The 15,092-nt window shown below is 45.1% G+C and overlaps 1 protein-coding gene across 2 annotated transcripts in view; it reads left to right on the top strand.

The window, feature by feature from the left end:
- The window catches only part of Kcnh1 (potassium voltage-gated channel subfamily H member 1), a 375,946-nt gene that overhangs the window by 122,392 nt on the left and 238,462 nt on the right, over window positions 1-15,092 (top strand). The gene's annotated exons all lie outside the window — the stretch shown is intronic.

The following is a 15,092-nucleotide window of genomic DNA, read 5'->3' as shown; positions in this document are numbered from 1 at the left end:
AAAGCAGGTTTTCACTCTGGTCCAGGCTGTCCTGGAATTCGCTATGTAGTCTGCCTCCTGAGTGCTGGGATTAGAGGCATGTGCCACCATGCCCAGCAGTTCTGCCCTTTTTTTTAAAAAAATTTTTTTTTGTTGTTATTTTATTTATTTTAGAGTGACAGACAGAGAGAAAGAGGCAGAGATAGAGAGAATGGGTGCGCCAGGGCTTTCCAGCCACTGCAAACGAATTCTAGATGCGTGCGCCCCCTTGTGCATCTGTCTAACATGGGTCCTGGGGAATCGAGCCTCGAACTGGAGTCCTTAGGCTTCACAGGCAAGCACTTAACCACTAAGCCATCTCTCCAGCCCCAGTTTTGCCTTTTTTATTCCATTTGTTTCCTTTTACTATTTCAGAGTTACTTTGCATCTTTCTATTTCTCAGTAGCTTTTTATTTTTCCATATCCCTATTTCAGTGGACACACTAGACATGTCCTTTTCAGATTCTCTTATCAATTAGTACTGATGCTTCTTCCAAATGTTGCCAGGATTTTAGAGGACTCCCACTTTATGTAGCCCACATTTGCTATGGCTCTTCCCTCTGTCTTTGGCTTCTGTCTGGTTAACATTGCTTTCCTGCTTGATAATGTCCTTAGTATTTATTAGGTCTACTGGTGACTTTTTTCATGTTTTGTTTGTCTGAAAATATGTTTGTTTTACTTTTTTTTAGAGAGAGAAAGAGAGACAGAGATAGAGAGAAAGAGGGAGAATTGGTAGGTCAGGGCCTCAGCCACTGCAATCAGACTCCACACGCTTGCGCCACCTTGTGCATCTGGCTTATGTGGGATCTGGAGAGTTGAACACGGGTCCTTAGGCTTCACAGACAAGCACCTTAACCACTAAGCCATTTATTTTATTTTTTAAAAATATCTTCTTTTATTTATTCATATATTTGAGAGAGAGAGAGGGAGAGGCAGAGGGAGAGAAAGAGTGAATACGCCAGGGCCTCCAGCCACTGCAAACGAACTCCATATTCATTCACCACCTTGTGCTTACGTGGGTACTAGAGAATTGAGCCTGCGTCCTTAGGCTTCACAGGCAAGTGCCTTAACTGCTGAGCCATCCCTCCAGCCCTAATTCTTTTTATATCTTTGTGTGTGTGTATATTATGTGCATATGTGTTTGGGGGCACATGTCTACCGTAGCATGCATGTGGAGGTCAGAGAACAATTTCCATGTCAGTCCTCACACTCCACCCTCTTGAGGCAGGGTCTTCTCATTGCTCACGGCTGCACTCACAAGGCTAGCTGGCCCATGAGCTTCTAGGGGTTTCTTGTCCCTGCTTTTGCTCAGATCACAGACATTTCTGCTGCCATATCTGGCTTTTTGGTGGTTTTTGAGGATCTGAACTCAGGTCCTTTGTGCTTGCATAGCAAGGGCTTTTACCCACTGAGTTGTGTTCCCAGCTCTATTTTACTTTAATTCTGTTTTAAAAAATATTGTATTTATGTATTTCTAAGGAAGGGGGTGATGGGCACGATAGGGCCTCTAGTTGCTACAAATGAACTCCAGATTGTGCACCTGGTTTTACATGGGTACTAGGGAATCAAACCCAGGTCATTAGGCTTTGAAGTCATGTCTTAAAACTGCTGAGCCACCACCTCTCCAGCCCCTTCTTTAATTCTGAAATGATGTTTGCTTTGTTTATTGTATTCTGGATTGAAAAATACTCTTTTTTTTGGATATTTGGATGTATTTACTCCAAATTTCTGGCTTCTCTGATTTCTTTTGATAATTTAGCTCTTGGAACAGTATTTGTTCTGTTGCAGGATTTTTATTCTTAAGATTCTGCCTCTCTCTCCCATCCTAAGTCCTTAGCAGATTTTTGATGGTATGTTTAGTCTGACCATATCTGCTGGGGGGCTTGAGGGTGCAAGGTGATTGGTAAAAGCGCAGAGATGACACTGACCCGGGGCAAGCAACAGCGAGAGTCTGGCTCGGAATGGAATTCGGGCTGTGTTGTTCTTCCCACAAGGGTGAGGGAGCTTTTGCTTCGAGCTAGAAGCAGAGGAGGCATAGGAGAGCCCTGGAGCAGAGTCGACTTTGTGAGAGACACAGATGGCCTGTGGTGCCTGCAGGAGGTGGCTGAGAAGATTCTCACCCCAGCCCCTCTCCTTTCTTCTCCCTCCAGCTCCCTAGTCCTCAGTGGTGACCAGGGACTTGGGGAGAGACATAGGGCTGGTGGATTCCTGAACCTATGGCTCAGGTGTCAATAAGCTTTTTTTTTTTTTTTTTTTCTGAAAAGGGGAGATAGTCACTCTTTTAGGCTATGTGGTATGTGGGCCACATCCCATCTCCCTTCCACCTTCTACTCTTACTTTATGGCCCTTTAAAACACAGCTCTGAGCTCATGGGTCATATGAAATTAGGCTACTGGCCAAATATGGGCAGTGGTCAGCTACTGTCTCTTTTAAACTTCATCTTTTTCTTCTGCTTCTCCAACCCCTGGGCTGAGCCTTCACCTCTGCCCTCTGGGACTCCTGTGCCCGACGCTGCATTTCTTTACCTGCAGTCTCGCTGTGCTGGAGTCTGGATTTTCCTGACTCATCTATCTCCAGCTTTCCCAGTCTGCTCCTTAACTTTGCTTAATTACTTTTAAAACTTTCCAGTACATTCTGGTTTTGATTATTGCATCAGCGAGCTGGTCCTCACGAGAGTGAGCCGCTAAGCAGACTACCTAGGTAAAGGGAGGTGGGCCAGGCTTACAGTCCTCACTGCCCCAGGGTCTCCCTTTCAAGATCCTGTGGTCCATTGCTTTGAGCTTCTGATGAGGGCAGTGGTCCAACTCCTGGTCACACCTCAGCACAAGAAACAGAGATGGATAGTGAGGGAGAGACCCTTCAATCAAGACTACTTCCTCAAGGTGACCTGTGGGTCTCCCACTGTGGCCTACCTCCTTAGAGCCCCTTCCCAGAAGAGCCAGGATAGACACCCAGAGCTTTGGGGGTGATGTTCAGCAATTGATCCATAGCAACTCTTACTTTTTCAGCTAGAGTTGTCATTTGGCCTATTTTATACGTTTCAGTTTTCTCTCACAATTCTTGATCTCACCTTTTATCTTGTCAGGTACAATGAGGATAATTGTTTTATTGTCAGCTTTAAATAACTCCACATCTGGTCTCTCTGTGGGCCTCTTCCTTCTGTATTCCTTTGTATTCCTAGTTTTCTGTCGGTTGTTTCTTCCTTGTGTGATGATAGCTTTTGACTATGGACTAGACATTCTATGGGAGAAATTGTGGAAATATTTTAGAACACTGGCACCATTTTTCTTCAGAGAGAATGTTTAAATTTGCTCTTTTGAATACCAGCAAGCAGATTCACCCAGTGCAGCATCAAGCTCGAGGTGATTTGAAGCCACTTCAAGGTTGTTTCCTCATTCACTTTGCTCTAGAAATAAATAAAATAAGTGTCAGGCTAGAGAGATGGCTCAGCAGCTAAAGGGGCTTGCTTGCAAAGCCTGCTGGCTCTGGTTTGATCCCCCAGGACCCATGCAAAGCCAGATGTGTGTGAGTAGTTTATTTGCAACACCAAGAGGCCTGGTGTGTATGCTTTTTTTTCTCTTTCTCTTTTGCTACTTACAAATAAATTAATAAAAATATTAAAAAGCAAAATGGCCATTATAGTTCCAACCTAAAGCAGGATTACCAGAGCCTTGTCCTTTAATTGTGTCACTAGCCTTTTACCTCTGTCCCCCAAATCCAGAGGCAACTCTCAGGCCTCCAGTCCCAGCAAAGCTGCCCTGAATTCTGGATGGACCTCTTGGGTTTTGGCTCCTGTTTGCCCCACCCTCCCTGATGCATCAAGCTGGGTTTCTAAACAACCATTGTGGCTTCCTCATGGTCCTCAGGGGATATTCATCTGCATTATCAGTGCACTTTAACCAGAAGACACCCATCATTTCTTTGGAACAAACCATTGACTGCATTTCCACTATCCTATTAATGCTATCCTTTAAGGGATTTGATACACATAGTCTGCTTGCCTTCAGTAAGACTGCAAAAGTTTATAAAACTTTATGCTACTTTTTCTTACATCTCACCAATACCAGTTATTAATTTTTAAAAATTGTTCATTAAGTAGGTCAAGATTACAACCAGATCAGTTTTCTACTAGGGTTATCACTGACTGTCTGGGCTTGCAGCCATATGGCCTTAAGCAATTATTTTTAACTTCTCAGTACTCAGGGCTTACCTGGAATGCTGGGGCGCAGTGTACTCACCCCGGGGCTGGGGGCAGCACAAATGCAGGGCCCGTGGGTGCAGCGGGCTCTGAGTCATGAGCTCCTTCAGTCAGTGCTGGACGTACTTCACATTATTAGCTTTTACCTGTCCTTGACTAGTGACTGGTGTCACTGAGTTCGGGACTCATGCATTTCTTTTATCATCTCTCTCAAAATCATAATCATACTTTTGGCTTACCTCAGATGTTCCTTTTTTCAATGTTTTTATTTATTTGCAAGGACAGAGAAATAGGGAAGGAGAGACGGTGAAGGAGAGAGAGGATGGGCATGACAGGGACTCTCGCTGTTGTAAACAAAATCCAGATGCTTGTGCCACTCTTGTTTTAAAGCCACTTGGCTTAGGCAGGTACTGGGGCATTGATCCTGGGCTGGCAGGCTTTGTAAGGAAGCCTCCTTAGCAATGAGACGTCTCTCCAGACCAGGTGCTCCTGATTCCTCTGAGCCAGGTGTCAGGCACCTTTCCACTGAACCTCTGTAAGATGTTATGCCCCTGGGTAATGGATGTGTTTTGTCTTATACTGTAGACATGCTGTCCACTCTCCACTATTCCACAACCAGATCCCAAGGAACAAGATTTTAAAACCCATTTGATGGCACAGTATCCTCCAGCCTGAATGTCCTTGGAGACCCATGACCTGAACTTTTGTGTGTTACTTACCATCTTTGTGTCTGTCACCTGGACTGCATATTCAAATGGGTAGAAGTGGACCACACTGATGTGCTTGACAATGAGCTGTCCCATGCTGTGAAGCATTGTTTCTCGTGAATGGCTCATGTGCCTTGCTGCTTCCCTGATGTATGAAATCCATTGGGCTGGAAGGGTTTGGGCTTGGCGTTTTCACCCAGGTTAGATACTTGCACATGCTACAAAATCAGACAACTTAACCTGCTTCCATACTTGTGTGTGTGTGTTTTCAAGGAATAAATTTAGAAGAGGAAGTAAGGAGGAGGAATAAGAACATTTATCACTTAGAAATTTTTATTAGACAAATAGTAATAGAAATCTCAAACAATAGTGGCATGGAAATACTTTAATTTTGTTCTGTTTTGTTTTTACAACTATCATAAGGTCACTGGTAGGCAGGCGTAATGTTGATTGAGTAGCTGCGGTTTGCAGAACTGAAGTTTCAGGGGCTTTCTTCTCCTTGCTGGGCACGGAATGACCAGCGCCTGTAGCATCAGCATTGAGGAGGTGGAGACGGGAGGTCTCACTACCAGCCAGTGTGGTCTCCGTGGTGCGCTCTAGGCCAGCAGGGTGACGGCGCACTTGAGAAGTGACACCTGAGGTTGTCCTCCAGCTCTTTCACGACTGCTCCCGCACACGTATGAACGTGCATGCAGAAACCCGAGAGTTCTTTAGAACCATTTCCTCTCCCAACAGGCTGCTTCAAACTTCCTGACTTTTCCTTTGCTTTTTGTCACCTTTCATGTGTGGATATTAACTAGAATAATATTTGTAAGCAGTGTGCACATTTCTGTTTTATTTGAGAGTGCAGTGTGTGCGTGTGGGGGGGGTTCTGATGTGAGCAGGAAGCACAGGGCAAGCAGCGGAGAGGGCAGGAGAGCATGCAGCGTCAGGCCATGGCCCATGGGTGGGGCCCCAGGGTACTTGTGAACGCACAGCTGCTGCCGAGGCGTGGCTGGAGGTGGTGACATGCGCGACCTTCTCCCCTGTGGTCTAGAAGAACACACTGGGTAGTGCAGAGCATGAGTGAGAGCGAGTGTGCTACGGACCATGGGCAGATCCATTTGCGGCTATTTAGACAGGTCAGGGGATTCTCCTAAGAGCATGTAAAGAGAAAGCAGATGAAGGGTGTTAAGTAAACAAGGAGGCTTCTTTAAGTTATTTGTTATCCAGCCAGATTACTTTCGACTGGATACATAAACATGAACGTCATCTTCCCCTAGAGGAGCAACACACAGCTCCGACCCCAGAGGAAAGAGCAGAGCCTGCGAATGCCTTCAGCTTCCTGCTCCCAGGCCTCTAGTCATGCTGCGGCCCAGTGAAAGCATTGGTGAAAACCGCTCCTGGAGCAGATGAGGTCACAAATATGTGTTTGTGACTTCTGGAAAAGATGTGGCAGAAATATACCCCTCTCCGGAGACCACCCAGTGCTCACTGTTGGACAGCACTGGGGCTACAGCCCTGTGTCCAGGGAGGAGGACACACTTTCTCAGGTGATGGTATGAGCCAGACCTATAAGGTACAGTTGGGCTGCTCCCACCCCGTTTTCTGAGGATCTGGACTTGGACTTCCTGATGGCCAGGAACACTCCTCCCCTGCTGTAGCATGGCTAAAAGTGAGAGGTCCTCAACTTGGAGTGATTTTGCATTACAGTCAGTGATTTTCTTATCAAGGCCAAACTAGAACAATGGTTCCAAAGTCTTGCTCCTCTTTATGGCCTTTAAAACTACTTTTTTAAAAAAAGTATTATTAGAAAGAGAGAGAGAGAAAGTGAGAGAGAGAGAATGGCACGCCAGGGCCTCTAGCCACTGCAAATGAACTCCAGATACATACGCCATCTTGTGCTTCTGGCTTTACATGGGACCTGGAGAATTGAACCTGGATCCTTAGGCTTTGCAGGCAAACACCTTAACCCCTAAGCCATCTCTCTAGCCCTAAAAATACTTTATATCTCATGCTAATTTTCATTGACAAATAAGTGTATATATTATGGTGTAAAGTGTGATGCTTTGATGTATACATATTGTAGCATGATTAAATCAAGTTAGATAAAATCTCCATCACCTCATCTGTTCAGTCATTTCTATGCTGGGAACATAAGCTTTACCATTTTATCAAGCTTTAAATATATAATGCATTATTATTGGCTATGTTTGCCATGCCGCCCAGTAGATCATTAAAATGTATTTCACCCATTAAACTGAAACCTTATACCCACTGACCAGTGCCTCCCCAATATCCTCCTAGGCCTAGTTCTTGTGAGTTTTAGACTCCCGGCAAAGTGAGATCATGAGCTCCTTCTGTATAATGTCCTTCACGCTCCTCTGTGTTGTTGCAAATGAAGGAAGTTGTCATTTGTGTGCTCATGCGTGTTCCTCTGTGTGTGTGTGTGTGTGTGTGTGTGTGTGCGCGCGCGCACAGGCGCGTGTCCAGTACGCACCTCTGGAGTGTTGCTATAGTCTTTTTCGTTGTCTCCACGGCTCCTAGTCCTGTCTCTCTCCGTTGTTAGGACTCATAGCCTCTAGTGGTGTGGCTTGCTTGTTATCTGCCCTTCTCATGTTTACCTTCCCTGAGTCAGTCTATAGAAGCAGGCTCTTTAAACGGCACTTTGACAAGGCTGTCACTCCTGTCATAAAGCATTGACTACTTTTCACATGTTTTTACTATCTGTTATCTAATTTTGTTCCTGACATCTCAGTGTGGATATTGGCATTTCCTGACTACAGGAAGGCAGGCACAGTGTCTTACTGCTGCAGGGACTGAAGATGAGATCTTGTGACTGGTAGACACATCTTCAAGACGTGTCCAACTGAGTCCTCAGCTTGATGTTTTGGATTAAGATGAAGTTTGCTTTTGGCCTGCACCTGTCCACCATAATGCCCCACCTGTAACCTGTACTCCAGACGTCTGCGCACAGGTGTCTGTGTGTGTCCACACGGGCGTTCTGGCGCTCCCCACTCCTCCACAGAGCCTTATATTTAGCCCTTGATTCTGGCTCCTCTGGAGCTACATGGAGGCTGAAGGTGGATGGAGGGAAGGGAACAATTCTGCTGTGGGAAACCATCATGGAACATTTCCAGGAAGCCTGAGTCACCGGGAATCTGGCCTCATTTCTGCTCCACTTTGATAGAACAGATGGACTTTGGGCAACTGGAGTAGAATTCCTGAGCAGAACCTGGAGGATTATGTTATTCCTAGTGCAGATAGTATTTATAGCTGGCCAACCAAGTATTTGTAATATTCACAAAATTCTCTCCACCATTAATGACCTGGTTCACTTGGGACAGCCACCAGCCACTCCTAAAGGCAGCCAACGGTGCTTGTTTCTCTTCATATATCCAAAGTATGATGATGGATGACTCACTCTTTTCTGTTGTTTCTTTTGTATAACTCAGTCATGGACTGAGGAACTGCTTGGACTAGATGCGGTTCCTTTACAGCTCTAAGACTGTGTCCTTGTTGACAGACTGTGGTTCCGCCCACCATGGTGCATGTCCAAGTCAGACACTGGAGGCTGCTGGCCTGAGTGTGCTGTGTGTCTGTCTGGCACTGTCTGTCTGGACCACAGAAGATCTTGAAGGATGTATTTTGGCATCAGTGCATTGCACCCATTCATGAACTGGATTGTTGCAGAAGGTTACAGAAGGGTTACTTGGCGGGAGGAACACACGAGCTCCTCCTGTGGGACAGTCACAAAACTACCAACTTCTTCTCCACTTTCTTCTCACAGCCTTGTCCTCCATTCTCCTTTCTTTTCTTTTAATATTGTTTGATGTATGTATGGGTATATAGTGTTGTGGGGTGTGTGTGTGCGCACGCATGTGCACAGATGAGCACACCCTATGTGCACACGCGCAGAGGCAGAGAAAGATGCTGGGTGTTCTCCTCTGTCATTCATCTGCCTCATCTCCTTGGGACAGCTCTCTCGTGGAGCCTGGGCCTCCCCCTCTCAGCTTGGCTGACTAGGGAGCCCCAGGGACCTTCCCATCTGCCCGGTTCAGCACCAGGGCTGCAGGGTTTGCAGCCATGCCTGGTTTTTATGTGGGTGTTAGGGATTGAAGTCATTTTGTGCAGGGAGAGCCCACTATGCCATCTCCCCAGCCCCTCCCTGTTCTTCTTTGACATAGGATCTCACTTCTGTAGCCTAGGCTGGCTTTGCAGTCATGCCATTCTTCTTGCTTCAGCCCCTCCCCCTCTCCTCCACCATAGCTTGTTCCACTTTTAACAAACCCAATGCATACTTTTTTTTTTTCTCCTAAAGAATACTTTTAATTTGTCATTGTGGCAACCATAGGCTCTGGAGCAGGGCACTGAGATACCCTTGTAGCTAAGCCTTGCATTTTATCTCATAGTGTGTACACATAGATACAAAAGCTCACTCACATCTCACACACTGGGACGCTCTTCTCACCATTTCTTGCTTTGTTGCTTCTCAGTGTGTGTTGGGCACCACTGCTGTGGAGTGCCTAGGAGTGGAGCACAGGGCGGGGTGACCTCTTCCTCTGAGTCACCGATCAGACCTTCTCAGGACGATTAGGCGTGTTGCACAGTCTGATCAGCCAGAGACTGTCACAAAGCTGTGCAAATTTCTGCATCATCCTTCATCACTGGACTTGGTTAATGTTACAGTTTGCAAGACTGTCACCCCAGTAGCCTCCTAGGCTGATGGCTTTGCAGGAGCCGTCCTTGGGGTGGGGGGACATGGGATTCTAGCACCAGCTGCCCCTCAGTCTCATGCTGCTGTGAGTTCGTTCTGAGAAGATTGCTTGAGGAATGTAGGTGCTTGCAAGTGCCCATCACAGAAGGTGATCTTTCTGACTGCTCCAAGCACCTGCTCATCTCCACTGTGGTATCCGCATGTGCTGACCTGCATCTGACCAGGCTTACTCCCAGTTCATACACTTGTCTTGCTTCCAGCTTCATGCTGCATTTGCTTGGAATGGTTTCAAAGCCTGGTCTAGCTGCTTACCAGTCATGAAGGAAGCCATTCTGAGGGTAAATGAGAGAAAAGCACAGAATACATTCAATCTAAATCCCTGAAGTATCTCAGCATTTAGTTGTTTTGGGACAGGGTCTTGCCATGCAGCCCAGGCTGGCCTCCCAACTCTCTTTTGGATTTTGCTAATTAATATTACTCCCTGTTAATTATTATAATCATTAGTTTCCTTTTTGTGTGTATGTGAGTGCAGCTTCATGTATGCCACAGTGCGCACAGGAAGATCAGAGGACAACCTGGGTCAGTCCTTACCTTTCCAGCTGTTTGAGGCAGGGTCTCCTATTGTTCACTATGGTGTGTGCCAGGCCGGCTGCCCTTCAAGGTTTTGTTATTCTCCTGTCTCCACCCTTTCTCACAAGGGGAGCACTGGGATTACAGATGCTTCTTCTAGCTTGATATGGTATTATAGTCACTTTCATGTTGCTGGTACAAAACCTGACCAGAAGCAGCTGGTGGGAGGAAAGGGTCTATTTTGACCCACAGTCTCTAGGACAAGGTTCAGTATAGTGGGGAAAGGATGGTAGAGTGGAGGCTGGACATCACATTTTGCCCCAGTGGCTCATAGGAAGCAGCAAAAGTGAGCTTAGCTGAGTGTCAGGAAGCTGGGCTAATAAACCTCAAAGGCCCCCTACCCCACCCAGCGACACACCTCCTCCAGCAAGGCTGCACCCTCAAACTGTCGCCAGCTGGGGAATAACCATTCCAAACATGTGGGTCTATGGAGAGCATCTTATTCAAATCACCACACTTGGGTTCTGGGAGCCAAACCCAGGTCCGTGCCCTTGTGTATAAGCTCTCTACCCACCAAGCCATCTCCCCAGCACCTCCTGTTCTCTTCCTGTGAAAACAACCTAACTTGTTGAGCACCAAACAAATGTCCTGTTTCTATAAGAGAAACTGTATGGTGTGGGCTGGAGATGGCAAACTGCAGGATTAGCAGTCACTAATTGGTTTTAGTAGAGAAGTTCTGGGAATTTTCTCAGACTTCAAACACTGGAAAATATCTAATATCTGTAATATTTAGAATTTTTAAAAAGAAGGTCCTGAGGAAAAATATGAAAACAGAAAAATTACTTAGTTTAATATAATAAGTAGGCTGGACTTCTATAATATACTCACAGCAGCAAAATCCATCAAGAAGAATCAACTCACACGAGGAGAATAGAAAATTTACTCAAGAGGATGAGTGCATTGACAAAATATCCAATCTTTGTAATAATTAAAAATGCTAACATAAACAATGAGAAATAGATCTAGGGAGATGTCTGAGCGATTAAAGGCTCTTGCTTGCAAAGCCTGAGAGCCTGGTCCATTTCCTAAGTACCCACATAAAGCCAGATGCTTAAAGTGGTGCATAAGTCTGGAGTTTGTTTTCAGTGGCAAGAAGCCCTGGCATGCCCATTCTCCTCTCTCTTTCTCTCCCTCTTCCTCTTTCTCCAGGTCTATTTGCAACAAATAACTAAAAATATTTATTTTATTTTATTTTTTAATTTTTTTATTAATTAGTTTTGTATTCATCAAATACAAAAATGGTTCAGTTTGGAACCATTATTAGGCTCATCCGTGACCTACCCCCTCCCCATTGCCCCCTCCTTGATAAGGTATATGGGTTGTGCATTGTGGAGTTAGTCCACAGTTATGGGTAAGATATATGTCTCTGTATATCATGACCCAACATGTGACTCTGACATTCTTTCCGCCCCCTCTTCTGCAAAATTTCCCTCAGCCATGTTGGTTTCATTTTTGGTCTGCTTCAGTGATGAGGTGTTGGGGGCCTCTGAGGCTCTGGCTCTCTGATTTGGTAGGAGTTGATTTTTCTCTGTGTTGATCTCCTTCCCCCTTGTGCTGGTATCCGGTTCATCAAACAGTACCCTTGCTTGTTTCGTCAATTTTTCTTAGTTTCAGCCGGGGCCCTTCTGAGATATGATGGGGTGACTCCTTAGGATCTACATCTATCTGAAAAAGAGAAGCAGATTCTCCAATGGAGAGTAAGTTAGCACCAGGACAAATGAGATAACCCTTACTTTTTTTTTATGGGGAATTTAATAGTTGTAGGCCCTCTTGTAGCCCATGATTGATGGTAGCTTGATATTGGAGAGTGGGCTAATGTTTGGATATGGTTTTGACTTGTTTCCGAGCTCCAGCTATGGGTCCCATACACTGAGGGGATCAGTTAGCCAAATCAAGAGCAGTTGGTTCCCCACCATGGCTGTGTGCCACTATTGCACTTGTGTGGGCATAGCAACAGGTTATTTGCTGCTAAGTAGGTGAGACCATGAGTTGCTTGGACAGATATTAGTCATTTTCCCCCAGTTTCCCATGTAGCACCTTCTGGCACTAGATGTACTGTCTGGGGACTGACTGTCTTCTAGCTTCCAGCCATGCCATTCCATTTTATGTGTCAACTGCATATGGTGTCTTCAGCATTAGGGTCTTACCACTAACCTTTGGTGGTTCATCAAGTACTCTGACAAAAATCTGTCTTTCTTTTAAGATACCTTGTAGGTCTCTCTGATCAAAAGCTCATTGTGGATGATAGCCACATGCTGGTACTGGGAGTTACAGGTCAGTGCCTACTAAGAAAATGAGGAAAAAGCTGGGCGTGGTGGCGCACGCCTTTAATCCCAGCACTTGGGAGGCAGAGGTAGGAGGATTGCCATGAGTTCGAGGCCACCCTGAGACTCCATAGTGAACTCCAGGTCAGCCTGGGCTAGAGTGAGACCCTACCTCGAAAAACAAAAAAAAAAAGAAAAGAAAAGAAAATGAGGAAAAAGATAACTAATATACAAGAGTTAGAGAGAAGAGAGAGAGAGGAAGGGAGAGGGAGAGGGAGGGAGGGAAGATGTAGAAGATTAAGGTTAGCCTTGATCCTACCCTCTCCAGTGTCTTGTGGCTCAGGTGTTCCCTCTAAGGGTCTGGTGAAGGTTCAGCCATTTGGTCTGCCTTTTAGGAAGTAGAATTTTTTTTAATTTTTTATTTATTTATTTGAGAGCAACAGACACAGAGAGAAAGACAGATAGAGGGAGAGAGAGAGAATGGGCGCGCCAGGGCTTCCAGCCTCTGCAAACGAACTCCAGACGCGTGCGCCCCCTTGTGCATCTGGCTAACGTGGGACCTGGGGAACCGAGCCTCGAACCGGGGTCCTTAGGCTTCACAGGCAAGCGCTTAACCGCTAAGCCATCTCTCCAGCCCAAGGAAGTAGAATTTTTTTGGTACCATTGCCATTTGTGTTTCCCACCCCACTGCTGCCCTCCCCTCCCTCCCCACTCATCTTAGTGTCTAGTCTACAAGATGCTTGCTGGGTATGTAAGGTATCGTGGGTAGATTCAGGTTAGGTGTTGTAGAAGAGTGAGACTATGTGGCAATTTTTTTTTTTCTGTGATTGTATAAGTTCACTGAGAATGATCTGTTCCAGGTTCAATCATTTTTCCTCAAATTTCATTGCGTCATTTTTTTCTTACTGCTATATAGAATTCCATTGTATAGATATACCACATCTTAATTATCCATTCTTCTATTGATGGACATCTGGGTTGATTCCAGCTCTTAGCTATTACGAATTGAGCCGCTACAAACATGGTTGAGCAAATCTCTCTGGCCTGTGGTTTGAAGGTTTTAGGGTAGATGCCCAGTAAGGGAATAACTGGGTCTGTTGGTATCTCTATAGTTAGCTTTTTCAGGAGTCTCCATATTGCTTTCCAAAGTGGTTGTACCATTCTACATTCCCATCAACAGTGGATGAATGTTCCTACTTCTCCACATCCTCACCAGCATTTATTTTCATTTGATTTTTTGATGTTTGCTATCCTTATTAGGGTAAGGTGGAATCTCACAATATAGGCTGGAAAAAAGACAGCATCTTCAACAAATGGTGCTGGACAAACTGGATAACCATATGCAGGAAACTGAAACTTGATCCACACCATTTCACAATGCACTACACTCAAATCCAGATGGATCAAAGACCTCAACATAAGACCAGAAACTCAAATACTACTGGAAGAAAATTTAGGAAGTACTTTCCATGATATAGGAATGGAAAAGATTTCCTGAACAAAACCCCAGTGGCTCACGATCTTAAACAGTCACTCAATCAATGGGATCACATGAAGCTGAAGAGTTATGTTGTGTGCGCAGGAGAGTGTATCTGCAGCGCTATAAGAGTGGTGTTTTTAGGAAGATTTGCCAACTTCAGTGAGCTACATCATCCCATATTTTAAAATTTTCATTAACTCATTATTTCTCATTGGTTTCTTAAAAAAATACTTTTAGGGTAAGGTGGAATCTCATAGTTGTTTTAATTTGCATTTCTCTGATGATTAGGGATGATGAACATTTTCTTAAGTGTGTGTTTGGCATTTGTGTTTCTTCCTCCGTGAACTGCCTGTTCAGATGTGGTATATCTATACAATGGAATTCTATACAGCAGTAAGAAAAAAATGACACAATGAAATTTGAGGAAAAATGATTGAACCTGGAACAGATCATTCTCAATGAACTTACACAATCACATGACATAAGAAGGTAAGCCTTTCATTATAGGCACCATCCAGCCAGTGGCTCATGTAGACTTAAGTGTCTAGATTTTAAACACCCGAAGAAGGAAGAACCATTTTCAAACAGCCATGGCCTTTATGTACTAGAAGGGGCAAGGTAAGTTCCATAGTGTCAGCTGTGGTGAGTTACTAAATAATGGCGACAGTCTTCAAGGGGCAGAAGCCGCCCTGTATCTTCTACAGTGTGCTGGGCTTTCCAGACGTGCCACAGCATCCAAAGCAGGAAAGCAGACCCAGCGGACACCACGTCTTGTCATCCCTGGATGTCCCTTAGCAGAGACAGCTGAGCACGAGATGCCTGGAGTCACTATGTGTGAGAAGAAGAAAAAGTTCTGGAGTGGAAAAGTCCAGTGACTGACTGAAGTGAAAAAAAAAATCCACTATGGGGTCCAGACAGCTGATTGAAGGAAATAGTATTTGAATTTGCAGAAAGGTGACTCAAAATGACAGAATCTGAAGAACATGAGAAAAGCTTGAAGAAAAATCCAAAGTGTAAAAGGTAAAGTGAGAAATTTGGAAGCTGCAAGGGCACGTGGCATCAAGCTGATGTTGGTGTCTGAAGTCCTGGAGGCCCAGGC

Source organism: Jaculus jaculus, chromosome 1 (genome assembly GCF_020740685.1).
Source record: "Jaculus jaculus isolate mJacJac1 chromosome 1, mJacJac1.mat.Y.cur, whole genome shotgun sequence".
Lineage (NCBI taxonomy): Eukaryota > Metazoa > Chordata > Mammalia > Rodentia > Dipodidae > Jaculus > Jaculus jaculus.
This window is presented reverse-complemented; position numbering and strand designations above follow the sequence as displayed.